Consider the following 12,310-nt stretch of genomic DNA (forward strand, 5'->3'; position numbering starts at 1 on the left):
CAAAGATAGTTCATGAGTTTTCTTGATTCTGTCCTATGTGGTATAACACAAGGAAAAGTAACACAAAAATATCTACTTGTAATTGTTAGTTTTTACCGAGTAGGAAATGATGAATATATCTCGCTACATCTTTTGCCTATATCTACAAAATGAATCACGCAGTTAAAATAGTACAATTTACGCTATTTACTTAAACCTTAGCGAATTGACTACATTGTTGCATTAGAAATATGCAAAATATGTTTTCAAAACAATAAGCTATCATAACTTCATTACAATTTACGTATCTGAGCGAAAGCGATTTATTTTTATACACAGGCAGCACCAAAGCTAAAAGGATTTCTGTAAGATATACCGCTCTGTTTTTCCTTTGAGGTAAGATGAATCAACACAGTGAAAGAAGCGTTAAATTATTCATTTAATAACCACAAAAAATATTTTGTTTGTTTGTTTGTTTTGAAATTTCGCACAAAGCTACTCGAGGGCTATCTGTGCTAGCCGTCCCTAATTTAGCAGTGTAAGACTAGAGGGAAGGCAGCTAGTCATCACTTCCCACCGCCAACTCTTGGGCTACTCTTTTACCAACGAATAGTGGGATTGACCGTCACATTATAACGCCCCCACGGCTGAAAGGGCGAGCATGTTTGGCGCGACCGGGATGCGAACCCGCGACCCTCAGATTACGAGTCGCACGCCTTAACACGCTTGGCCATGCCGGGCCGAATTATTTTGTAAAGACAAAAGTTAGCGCTGAATTTACTGTGGAGATCGAAGGTGTTATAAACCTTCAAGCAAACTGTGTGTGTGTGTGTGTGTGTCTTTTCTTGTAGCGAAGCCACATCCAGCTGTCTGCTGAGTCCACCGAGGGAAATCGAACCCCTGATTTTAGCGTTGTAATTTCGTAGACCTACCGCTGTCCTCACAAACAAACCTGTACAGTCTGGTGGATCAGGCTTGTCCTCACAAACAAACCTGTACAGTAGATATGGTTATCAGGAACAGCTATATTTTAGTCCTTGTCTATTTAGTTGTTGTTTTGGTTGGTTTTTTTTTTATCTATACCCATTTTCATTGTGGTTTTTGTTTTACTTATAACCATTTTTATCTTCTGGTCTCTACCTAAACTTGGTTTGGTTTAAACACTAATCGCCTTTTTCATGTTTTAACCTAAAATATATGAATTTTCATTAATATTTGTGCCACTCACCCAGTGTGAAATCTTATAATTCTAACACCGGGTTTCAATACCCATTGTGGGACAGCACAGATGGCCCATTGTACAGGGTGGCCCGTAAGTCCCTACCCATCCATATATCTTATGTATCCAGTGTATCTGTGTGCTGTCCCTCATTCTCGCTGTATAATATTATGCGACGCCATATTCTGCGAGACATTTTCATCAACATAGCAGGGGTTATTGTTCCAAATGCCGCGGTAACAGCTGCCTTCAACTCATAATTGAATATAACATAATAACATATGGATGGGTAGGGACTTACGGGCCACCCTGTATTGTTTTGTACTTAACGATAAATAAACAAATTAGTAGTTGTTGTAGGTATTCTTTATCTTTTCATCAATAACTTATTTTACTGATCATTATTCTGCAAGATTTTGATGCTCTTTTACTGAATCGTTTCAGTTGCTAAGCCTAACCCTTATACTTATTTTATTCATGACATTTCCTTAAAATCTTGCGACTAGTTATCTATCTTTATCAAAAACCCATCGCAACTGAATTGTCTACTATTTTCCTTTATCATTTTGGGTCCGGCATGACAAGCCAGGTGGTTAAGGCACTCGATTATTTATTCGAGGGTCACGGGTTCGAATCCCGGTCACACCAAACATGCTCGCCCTTTCAGCCGTGGGGGCGTTATAATGTTACGATCAATCCCACTATTCGTTAGTAATAAAGTAGCCCAAGAGTTGGCGGCGAGTGGCGATGACTAGCTGCCTTCCCTGTAGTCTTACACTGCTAAATTAGGGACGGCTAGTACAGATAGCCCTCGAGTAGCTTTGTGCGAAATTTCAAAACAAAAAAACAACAAACAAACAAAATAATTTTTGTGGTTATTAAATGAATAATTTAACCCTTCTTTCATTGTGTTGATTCATCTTACCCTAATGATAATCTGTTATAAAAAAAACAAGCCCAAACAAAACTTAAAAACAACAAAACCAAACCTAGAGCTAATGATAATATGTTATAAACAAAAACAACTCCAAACAAAACTTAAAAACAGCAAAACCAAACCTAGAGCTAATGATAATCTGTTTTTAACAAAAACAAGTCCAAACAAAACTTAAAAACAGCAAAACCAAACCTAGAGCTAATGATAATCTGTTATAAACAAAAACAAGTCCAAACAAAACTTAAAAACAACAAAACCAAACCTAGACCTAATGATAATCTGTTATAAACAAAAACAACTCCAAACAAAACCTAGAGCTAATGAAAATCTGTTATAAACAAAAACAACTCCAAACAAATCTTAAAAACAGCAAAACCAAACCTAGAGCTAATGATAATCTGTTATAAACAAAAACAACTCCAAACAAATCTTAAAAACAGCAAAACCAAACCTAGAGCTAATGATAATCTGTTATAAACAAAAACAAGTCCAAACAAAACTTAAAAAACAGCAAAACCAAACCTAGAGCTAATGATAATCTGTTATAAACAAAACAAGTCCAAACAAAACTTAAAAACAACAAAACCAAACCTAGAGCTAATGATAATCTGTTATAAACAAAAACAACTCCAAACAAAAACTTAGAAACATCAAAACCAAACCTAGAGCTAATGATAATCTGTTATAAACAAAAATAATTCCAAACATAACCTAGAGCTAATGAAAATCTGTTATAAACAAAAACAAATACAAACAAAACTTAAAAACAGCGAAACCAAACCTAGAGCTAATGATAATCTGTTATAAACAAAAACAAGTCCAACCAAAACTTAAAAACAGCAAAACCAAACATAGAGCTAATGATAATCTGTTATAAACAAAAACAACTCCAAACAAATCTTAAAAACAGCAAAACCAAACCTAGAGCTAATGATAATCTGTTATAAACAAAAACAAGCCCAAACAAAACTTAAAAACATCAAAACCAAACCTAGAGCTAATGATAATCTGTTATAAACAAAAACAAGTCCAAACAAAACTTAAAAACAGCAAAACCAAACCTAGAGCTAATGATAATCTGTTATAAACAAAAACACCTCCAAACAAAACTTAAAAACATCAAAACCAAACCTAGAGCTAAGGATAATCTGTTATAAACAAAAACAACTCCAAACAAAACTTAAAAACAGCAAAACCAAACCTAGAGCTAATGATAATCTGTTATAAACAAAAACAACTCCAAACAAAACCTAGAGCTAATGAAAATCTGTTATAAACAAAAACAACTCCAAACAAAACCTAGAGCTAATGAAAATCTGTTATAAACAAAAACAACTACAAACAAAACTTAAAAACAGCAAAACCAAACCTAGAGCTAATGATAATCTGTTATAAACAAAAACACCTCCAAACAAAAACTTAAAAACATCAAAACCAAACCTAGAGCTAAGGATAATCTGTTATAAACAAAAACAACTCCAAACAAAACTTAAAAACAGCAAAACCAAACCTAGAGCTAATGATAATCTGTTATAAACAAAAACAACTCCAAACAAAACCTAGAGCTAATGAAAATCTGTTATAAACAAAAACAACTCCAAACAAAACCTAGAGCTAATGAAAATCTGTTATAAACAAAAACAACTCCAAACAAATCTTAAAAACAGCAAAACCAAATCTACAGCTAATGATAATCTGTTATAAACAAAAACAAGTACAACCAAAACTTAAAAACAGCAAAACCAAACATAGAGCTAATGATAATCTGTTATAAACAAAAACAGCTCCAAACAAATCTTAAAAACAGCAAAACCAAACCTAGAGCTAAAGATAATCTGTTATAAACAAAAACAAGCCCAAACAAAGCTTAAAAACATCAAAACCAAACCTAGAGCTAATGATAATCTGTTATAAACAAAAACAAGTCCAAACAAAACTTAAAAACAGCAAAACCAAACCTAGAGCTAATGATAATCTGTTATAAACAAAAACAACTCCAAACAAAACCTAGAGCTAAGGAAAATCTGTTATAAACAAAAACAACTCCAAATAAAACCTAGAGCTAATGAAAATCTGTTATAAACAAAAACAACTACAAACAAATCTTAAAAGCAGCAAAACCAAACCTAGAGCTAATGATAATCTGTTATAAACAAAAACACCTCCAAACAAAAACTTAAAAACATCAAAACCAAACCTAGAGCTAAGGATAATCTGTTATAAACAAAAACAAGTCCAAACAAAACTTAAAAACAGCAAAACCAAACCTAGAGCTAATGATAATCTGTTATAAACAAAAACAAGTCCAAACAAAACTTAAAAACGACAAAACCAAACCTAGAGCTAATGATAATCTGTTATAAACAAAAACAACTCCAAACAAAACCTAGAGCTAATGAAAATCTGTTATAAACAAAAACAACTCCAAACAAAACCTAGAGCTAATGAAAATCTGTTATAAACAAAAACAACTACAAACAAAACTTAAAAACAGCAAACCAAACCTAGAGCTAATGATAATATGTTATAAACAAAAACAACTCCAAACAAATCTTAAAAACAGCAAAACCAAACCTAAAGCTAACGATAATCTGTTATAAACAAAAACAAGTCCAAACAAAACTTAAAAACAGCAAAACCAAACCTAGAGCTAATGATAATCTGTTATAAACAAAAACAACTCCAAACAAAAACTTAAAAAGATCAAAACCAAACCTAGAGCTAATGATAATCTGTTATAAACAAAAACAACTCCAAACATAAGCTAGAGCTAATGAAAATCTGTTATAAACAAAAACAAGTACAAACAAAACTTAAAAACAGCAAAACCAAACCTAGAGCTAATGATAATCTGTTATAAACAAAAACAAGTACAACCAAAACTTAAAAACAGCAAAACCAAACATAGAGCTAATGATAATCTGTTATAAACAAAAACAACTCGAAACAAACCTTAAAAACAGCAAAACCAAACCTAGAGCTAAAGATAATCTGTTATAAACAAAAACAACTCCAAACAAAAACTTAAAAACATCAAAACCAAACCTAGAGCTAAGGATAATCTGTTATAAACAAAAACAACTCCAAACAAAACTTGAAAACAGCAAAACCAAACCTAGAGCTAATGATAATCTGTTATAAACAAAACACCTCCAAACAAAAACTTAAAAACATCAAAACCAAACCTAGAGCTAAGGATAATCTGTTATAAACAAAAACAACTCCAAACAAAACTTGAAAACAGCAAAACCAAACCTAGAGCTAATGATAATCTGTTATAAACAAAAACACCTCCAAACAAAAACTTAAAAACATCAAAACCAAACCTAGAGCTAAGGATAATCTGTTATAAACAAAAACAACTCCAAACAAAACTTGAAAACAGCAAAACCAAACCTAGAGCTAATGATAATCTGTTATAAACAAAAACAACTCCAAACAAAACCTAGAGCTAAGGAAAATCTGTTATAAAGAAAAACAACTCCAAATAAAACCTAGAGCTAATGAAAATCTGTTATAAACAAAAACAACTACAAACAAATCTTAAAAGCAGCAAAACCAAACCTAGAGCTAATGATAATCTGTTATAAACAAAAACACCTCCAAACAAAAACTTAAAAACATCAAAACCAAACCTAGAGCTAAGGATAATCTGTTATAAACAAAAACAAGTCCAAACAAAACTTAAAAACAGCAAAACCAAACCTAGAGCTAATGATAATCTGTTATAAACAAAAACAAGTCCAAACAAAACTTAAAAACGACAAAACCAAACCTAGAGCTAATGATAATCTGTTATGAACAAAAACAACTCCAAACAAAACCTAGAGCTAATGAAAATCTGTTATAAACAAAAACAACTACAAACAAAACCTAGAGCTAATGAAAATCTGTTATAAACAAAAACAACTACAAACAAAACTTAAAAACAGCAAACCAAACCTAGAGCTAATGATAATCTGTTATAAACAAAAACAACTCCAAACAAATCTTAAAAACAGCAAAACCAAACCTAAAGCTAACGATAATCTGTTATAAACAAAAACAAGTCCAAACAAAACTTAAAAACAGCAAAACCAAACCTAGAGCTAATGATAATCTGTTATAAACAAAAACAAGTCCAAATAAAAACTTAAAAACATCAAAACCAAACCTAGAGCTAAGGATAATCTGTTATAAACAAAAACAACTCCAAACAAAAACTTAAAAAGATCAAAACCAAACCTAGAGCTAATGATAATCTGTTATAAACAAAAACAACTCCAAACATAAGCTAGAGCTAATGAAAATCTGTTATAAACAAAAACAAGTACAAACAAAACTTAAAAACAGCAAAACCAAACCTAGAGCTAATGATAATCTGTTATAAACAAAAACAACTCCAAACAAATCTTAAAAACAGCAAAACCAAACCTAGAGCTAATGATAATCTGTTATAAACAAAAACAACTCCAAACAAAAACTTAGAAACATCAAAACCAAACCTAGAGCTAATGATAATCTGTTATAAACAAAAATAATTCCAAACATAACCTAGAGCTAATGAAAATCTGTTATAAACAAAAACAAATACAAACAAAACTTAAAAACAGCGAAACCAAACCTAGAGCTAATGATAATCTGTTATAAACAAAAACAAGTCCAACCAAAACTTAAAAACAGCAAAACCAAACATAGAGCTAATGATAATCTGTTATAAACAAAAACAACTCCAAACAAATCTTAAAAACAGCAAAATCAAACCTAGAGCTAATGATAATCTGTTATAAACAAAAACAAGCCCAAACAAAACTTAAAAACATCAAAACCAAACCTAGAGCTAATGATAATCTGTTGTAAACAAAAACAAGTCCAAACAAAACTTAAAAACAGCAAAACCAAACCTAGAGCTAATGATAATCTGTTATAAACAAAAACAACTCCAAACAAAACCTAGAGCTAATGAAAATCTGTTATAAACAAAAACAACTACAAACAAATCTTAAAAACAGCAAAACCAAACCTAGAGCTAATGATAATCTGTTACAAACAAAAACAACTCGAAACAAAACTTAAAAACAACAAAACAAAACCTAGAGCTAATGATAATCTGTTTTAAACAAAAACAACTCCAAACAAAACTTAAAAACAGCAAAACCAAACCTAGAGGTAATGATAATCTGTTATAAACAAAAACACCTCCAAACAAAAACTTAAAAATATCAAAACCAAACCTAGAGCTAAGGATAATCTGTTATAAACAAAAACAACTCCAAACAAAAACTTAAAAACATCAAAACCAAACCTAGAGCTAATGATAATCTGTTATAAACAAAAACAACTCCAAACATAACCTAGAGCTAATGAAAATCTGTTATAAACAAAAACAACTACAAACAAATCTTAAAAACAGCAAAACCAAACCTAGAGCTAATGATAATCTGTTATAAACAAAAACAAGTCCAAACGAAACTTAAAAACAGCAAAACCAAACCTAGAGCTAATGATAATCTGTTATAAACAAAAACAAGCCCAAACAAAATTTAAGAAATGCTACACTAATTGAAAACATCCCCAGGATACAGGCTTTTATGTGGGGTATGAAATATCCTAATTTTGGAGATGAATGAAGAAGTGGTACCAACATTACGGTGGGGATTCACTGTCTATTAGTCTTAACCTCCGGTTCGCCAATCTCATATGAAAAATAAAATAATCGAAAGAATAGAAATAGATTTTAGGATAGCGAGATATGGGTGCTCAGGCCTACAACATCCCACACCTGTATCACCCTTCACAACTTGCAGACAGTTCTGGGATGGTGAATGCTCTCCAAAGTAAAAAAAATAAATAAATAAAAATTGATTAATAATAACGTACTAACACTCGGAGTAAGTAATTTAAATAAACTTACCTCCTGAAATTAGCATTCCAACCCTCATTATAGTGGTAATTAGTAGCCTAGTAGACACATTGTTCCAGTATAAAGGTCTCAAATATTTATCTAAAGTAAGTAAGTTTATAATCTTGTTTTCCATACTGATGAAACTATAAGTATATGTTGTATTTCTTTAATTTTATACGGAATAATTTAAATTTTATTTTTGAGTACATAATTTCCACTCAATAAAACATCTAAGTTGATAAGATGTGATGTATTTAAGTTTAAAAATATATTCATCAATATTGTTTTCAATACATTTTTGAGTATTTTACTTATTACATTTTGTGTTAATTTTGTATGTAAATCCTTTTTAAATATTTTACAATTTTACAGTTTTCAAATTACTACTAATAATATGTTTATGAAAATTATCACTAAATGAAAGGCCTGGCACTTGATTAGTAATCCAAGGGTCGCGGGTTCGAATCCCCGTCCCACCAAACATGCTCGCCCTTTCAACCGTGGGGGCGCTAAAATGTAACAGTGAATCCCACTATTCGTTGGTAAAAGAGTTTTCCAAGAGTTGCGGTGGGCGGCGATGACTAGCTGACATCCCTCTAGTCTTACACTGCTAAATTAGGGACGGTTAGCGCAGATAGCCCTCGTGTAGCTTTATGCGAAGTTCAAACCAATCAATAAATGAACTGTTTTCACAATCACAAAATTATTAATTTCATCTACATTTAAATTAGTTAAAAATCTTTATAATTATATAATAGTCGACCAATTGGAGCTTTGTATTTATAACTAACGGTAAGCGTTAAATTTTTACAAGGAAAAGTATTATTCTTATAGATTAATGAATAGTTTTTAAAATCTCCAAGTCATTGAATACTTTATATTTAAAATTAATTACCAAATATGAAGGTTTAAAATTGCAATTTCTCTCTTTCATTGACTTCTAAACGATATTTTATAACATCTACAAGTAAGCGCTTTGCATGATTGTTTAGAAAATCAGAATTTGTTATTACATTAATTAATGTTCTTACTTTAAGACGGTTAAGTTGATAATTGTTTTTCTGAAAAATAATTTATGTTCACTAATACTAGAATAAAATATTCTCTGAGTTACCACAAAATTCTGAAAAATCAACCAATTTTAATTTATTTTTTTCTTTCACCTCTCAATTTTACGTTTACAAAAAAAATATTGTCAAAAATCAATAAAACAATAATAATTACTCAAAGTTATCGATATCTTTGTTTAATCCGTAATGATATAATTTTCTTAATTTCCAAATATAAAAGTTCTCTCGTTAAAGTTTATTGGTATCTTCTTTAACAATTTCTAATATAGTTATCTAAACAAAGGTAAAAGGATGATTTCTAAAATGCTTTAACTCTGCTGATTCATTAATATTTTTTTAACTTGGGATCTACGCAAATTTACATGTGTATCTAATCGATGTAAAGTTTAACATACGTATTTCATACTACATTTAGTACAAGTTAATGAATAAACTGCATTATTTAATTTACTAATTAGTGCCTTACCATCATAATGATGGCCCGACATGGCCAGGTAGATTAAGGCGTTCGACTCGTAATCTGAGGGTTACAGATTAGAATCCCAGTCACACCAAACATGCTCGCCTTTTCAGCCGTGCGGGCGTAATATAAGTAACGGTCAATCCCACTATTTGTTGGTAAAAGAGTAGCCCAAGAGTTGGCGGTGGATGGTGATGACTAGCTGCCTTCCTATAGTCTTACATTGCTAAATTAGGGACGGCTAGCGCAGATAGCCCTCGAGTAGCTTTGCGCGAAATTAAAAAACAAACAAACCATCATAATGGGGGCTAGAATGTCAACTTCAGGAGGTAAGTTTCTTATCCCTAAGTGGTAGTACCTTATTATTATTTCGTTCTTTCTTTGGAGACCAGTCAGTCACCTTCCCACTACTGTCTGCAGACAGTGAAGGGTGATATAGACGTGAGACATTGTGGGCTTGAGCACTTACACTTCGCTCTCCTAATTTCTATTTCTATTCCTTTGATTATTTAATTATATAATTCTTCTTTATGTGAGACTGGTGAACGGAGGTTAAGACTGATAGATAATGTATTCCCACCGAAATGTAGGTCCTACTTCTACAGTCACCTCCAAACCCTGCGGTACATTATATATTCCGCCTTAATAATAGCCTGTATCCTGGAGATCCGTTTGCTAGGTAGAGCGTTTTTGATTTTTGTTTATAACAAATTACATTTGTATATAAAATATGTATATTGATATAATTTTAGAACTTTTTTTTTTTAATTGAGGGGTTATAACGGAAAGTACCGATAAATGTAAGCAGTTATTATACCCAAAATAATTGGGCTGTCTGCTGTGTCTACATCAAAGAATCAGACCCTAAATCTCAGCGTTGTTAGTAAACTTGTGGACCAATCCGAAAAACCCAAAACTGCCTATTGTTTAACTCAAAATAATTGCTCCTTATATAAGTATTTTTGATTTGACATAAAAGTACCAAAAACAAAGGAAAATATAGGATAACTGATACTCACGTAACATTGTATTATGTTGAGCACAGTAATTTCTTTCTAGTCTTTATAACTGTCTATACCAAAGATTTTCAGTTGGGTAATATTGTAGCTGACTGAAGCGTTAACCATTTAGTTGCTGGTTGTTCATGAAACGGTAAGCGCTCACCGTAAAACCTTCATTGAATTACCGCAGAAAAGCCTTGCTATATCCGGTACGAAATCAACGATACGGGAAGTTTGCTTTTGCTACACTCAGAATTTCTTCTGTATATTCTGTTCTTATGTTTATGATGCCTTGATTAACATTTCCAGTGTCGGGCGACGAAAAGTCACGTAACTCAAAGGATTACAAACTGTTCTCTCTGCTCCAGATTAACAAAACGTACACGTTATCACTTAAAGAGATTGAACAGTTGTTACAAACAGTTGGTCACGTAGTGTAGATATGTTAGACAGAAAATCTTTCCCTGCTTTTTTATTACTATTATTATTTGAAAGGTATGCATATTAGAACCGTTACGACAGCCTAAACAAACTAGGTAAGCGTTGTGGAGAGCGACTTACGGTACAACTTAGGCTATTGCACACAAACAGCCACTTTTAATTAGATTATCACTATTTTCTATATACCATAAAGCAATGTATGTCTTTAACCACAACTTTGCTGTCTTTTTTTTATACAAAAATGGTCATAATTACAGCAATTAAACAAAACTTCAGAAACAAGATGCTAAATTTATACTTAGTAGCCTCAAAAGAACGTCAGCGTTTAATACGGCACACAGCTCCGTAAGCACAGAAAGTTATAATCGGTTGTCCTACGTACGATTTGCTATCAACCAACACTTCTTGTTATATTACCGCAATATTAACGTAAAAATACATCTTTTACAGAAAACGAGCTAGTCAGTATTATTTATGTTCACATTACTATGCCAAATATGCCATGAGTTTTATAAACAGTCCATGTTCTCAAGTATTCACCGGTTCCATTAACAATGTTAGAGAGAAAACGTTTACTCGCAACTCCGAGTAGATTCAGGCGATTCTGGACGTGTGGTACATGCGCAGACAACACAAACATGCAACAAAGACGTCTATTGGTTGCTCGTTAGTTTTGCTCAAACAACTACATACGGTGGCGCTGCTGCACATTTAAGTCAAATTTCAAGAAAAATTTTGTCGTTGTTAATTGCATAATTTTCTAGTCGTAAGTATGAAATTAATTTTAAAAATTCAAATGAGTTTATAAAAAAAATTCACATAAGTTTAATATACGAAAACCTTATAAAGAATTATATTAACAAATAACGTTTCTTGCATAGGTCTAATAACATCAAAGATATAAATTTAATGTCGTATTCACTCTTTGCATTCCTCAAGCATGGTTCATACAATACGTCAACTTATTAAAACATGTAGGCATCGATCTAAAAATATAAAAAAGATGGCAAATAAGAAAAAAAATAGTTATCCACAAAAGTGTAGTTTTCTTCATAATATGTGCAGAAGATCTGTAAAGTTCACATGAATAAATATTCCCGATTCAGTGTGTAAAATGTATACTGCATATCCCACACTAAACTTTGATATTAAGACAGGACTCTCATTCGAAGAGAGAATGTAATGTGCTACGTCTGGCTTCAATATACGTTCTAAAGTTTGCACAGTCATGCAAAGAAATAAACTTTATATGTGATAAAATATTGATAAGACAAAATATGTATTCCCCTCAAAAAAATCGTTTGACGCTGCGACCGCGC

At 31.8% G+C, this 12,310-nt stretch overlaps 1 pseudogene across 1 annotated transcript in view; it reads right to left on the reverse strand.

The window, feature by feature from the left end:
• Nucleotides 1-11,574, reverse strand: part of LOC143250319 (calmodulin-binding transcription activator 2-like) — a 152,961-nt pseudogene extending 141,387 nt beyond the window's left edge. Inside the window, exon 1 of the transcript XR_013028142.1 lies at nt 10,569-11,574. The product of XR_013028142.1 is annotated as a calmodulin-binding transcription activator 2-like (transcript). The remainder of the gene's footprint in view (nt 1-10,568) is intronic.
• Between the last annotated feature and the right edge of the window lie 736 nt (nt 11,575-12,310).

The sequence above is a fragment of the Tachypleus tridentatus genome, chromosome 5 (assembly GCF_004210375.1).
Source record: "Tachypleus tridentatus isolate NWPU-2018 chromosome 5, ASM421037v1, whole genome shotgun sequence".
Lineage (NCBI taxonomy): Eukaryota > Metazoa > Arthropoda > Merostomata > Xiphosura > Limulidae > Tachypleus > Tachypleus tridentatus.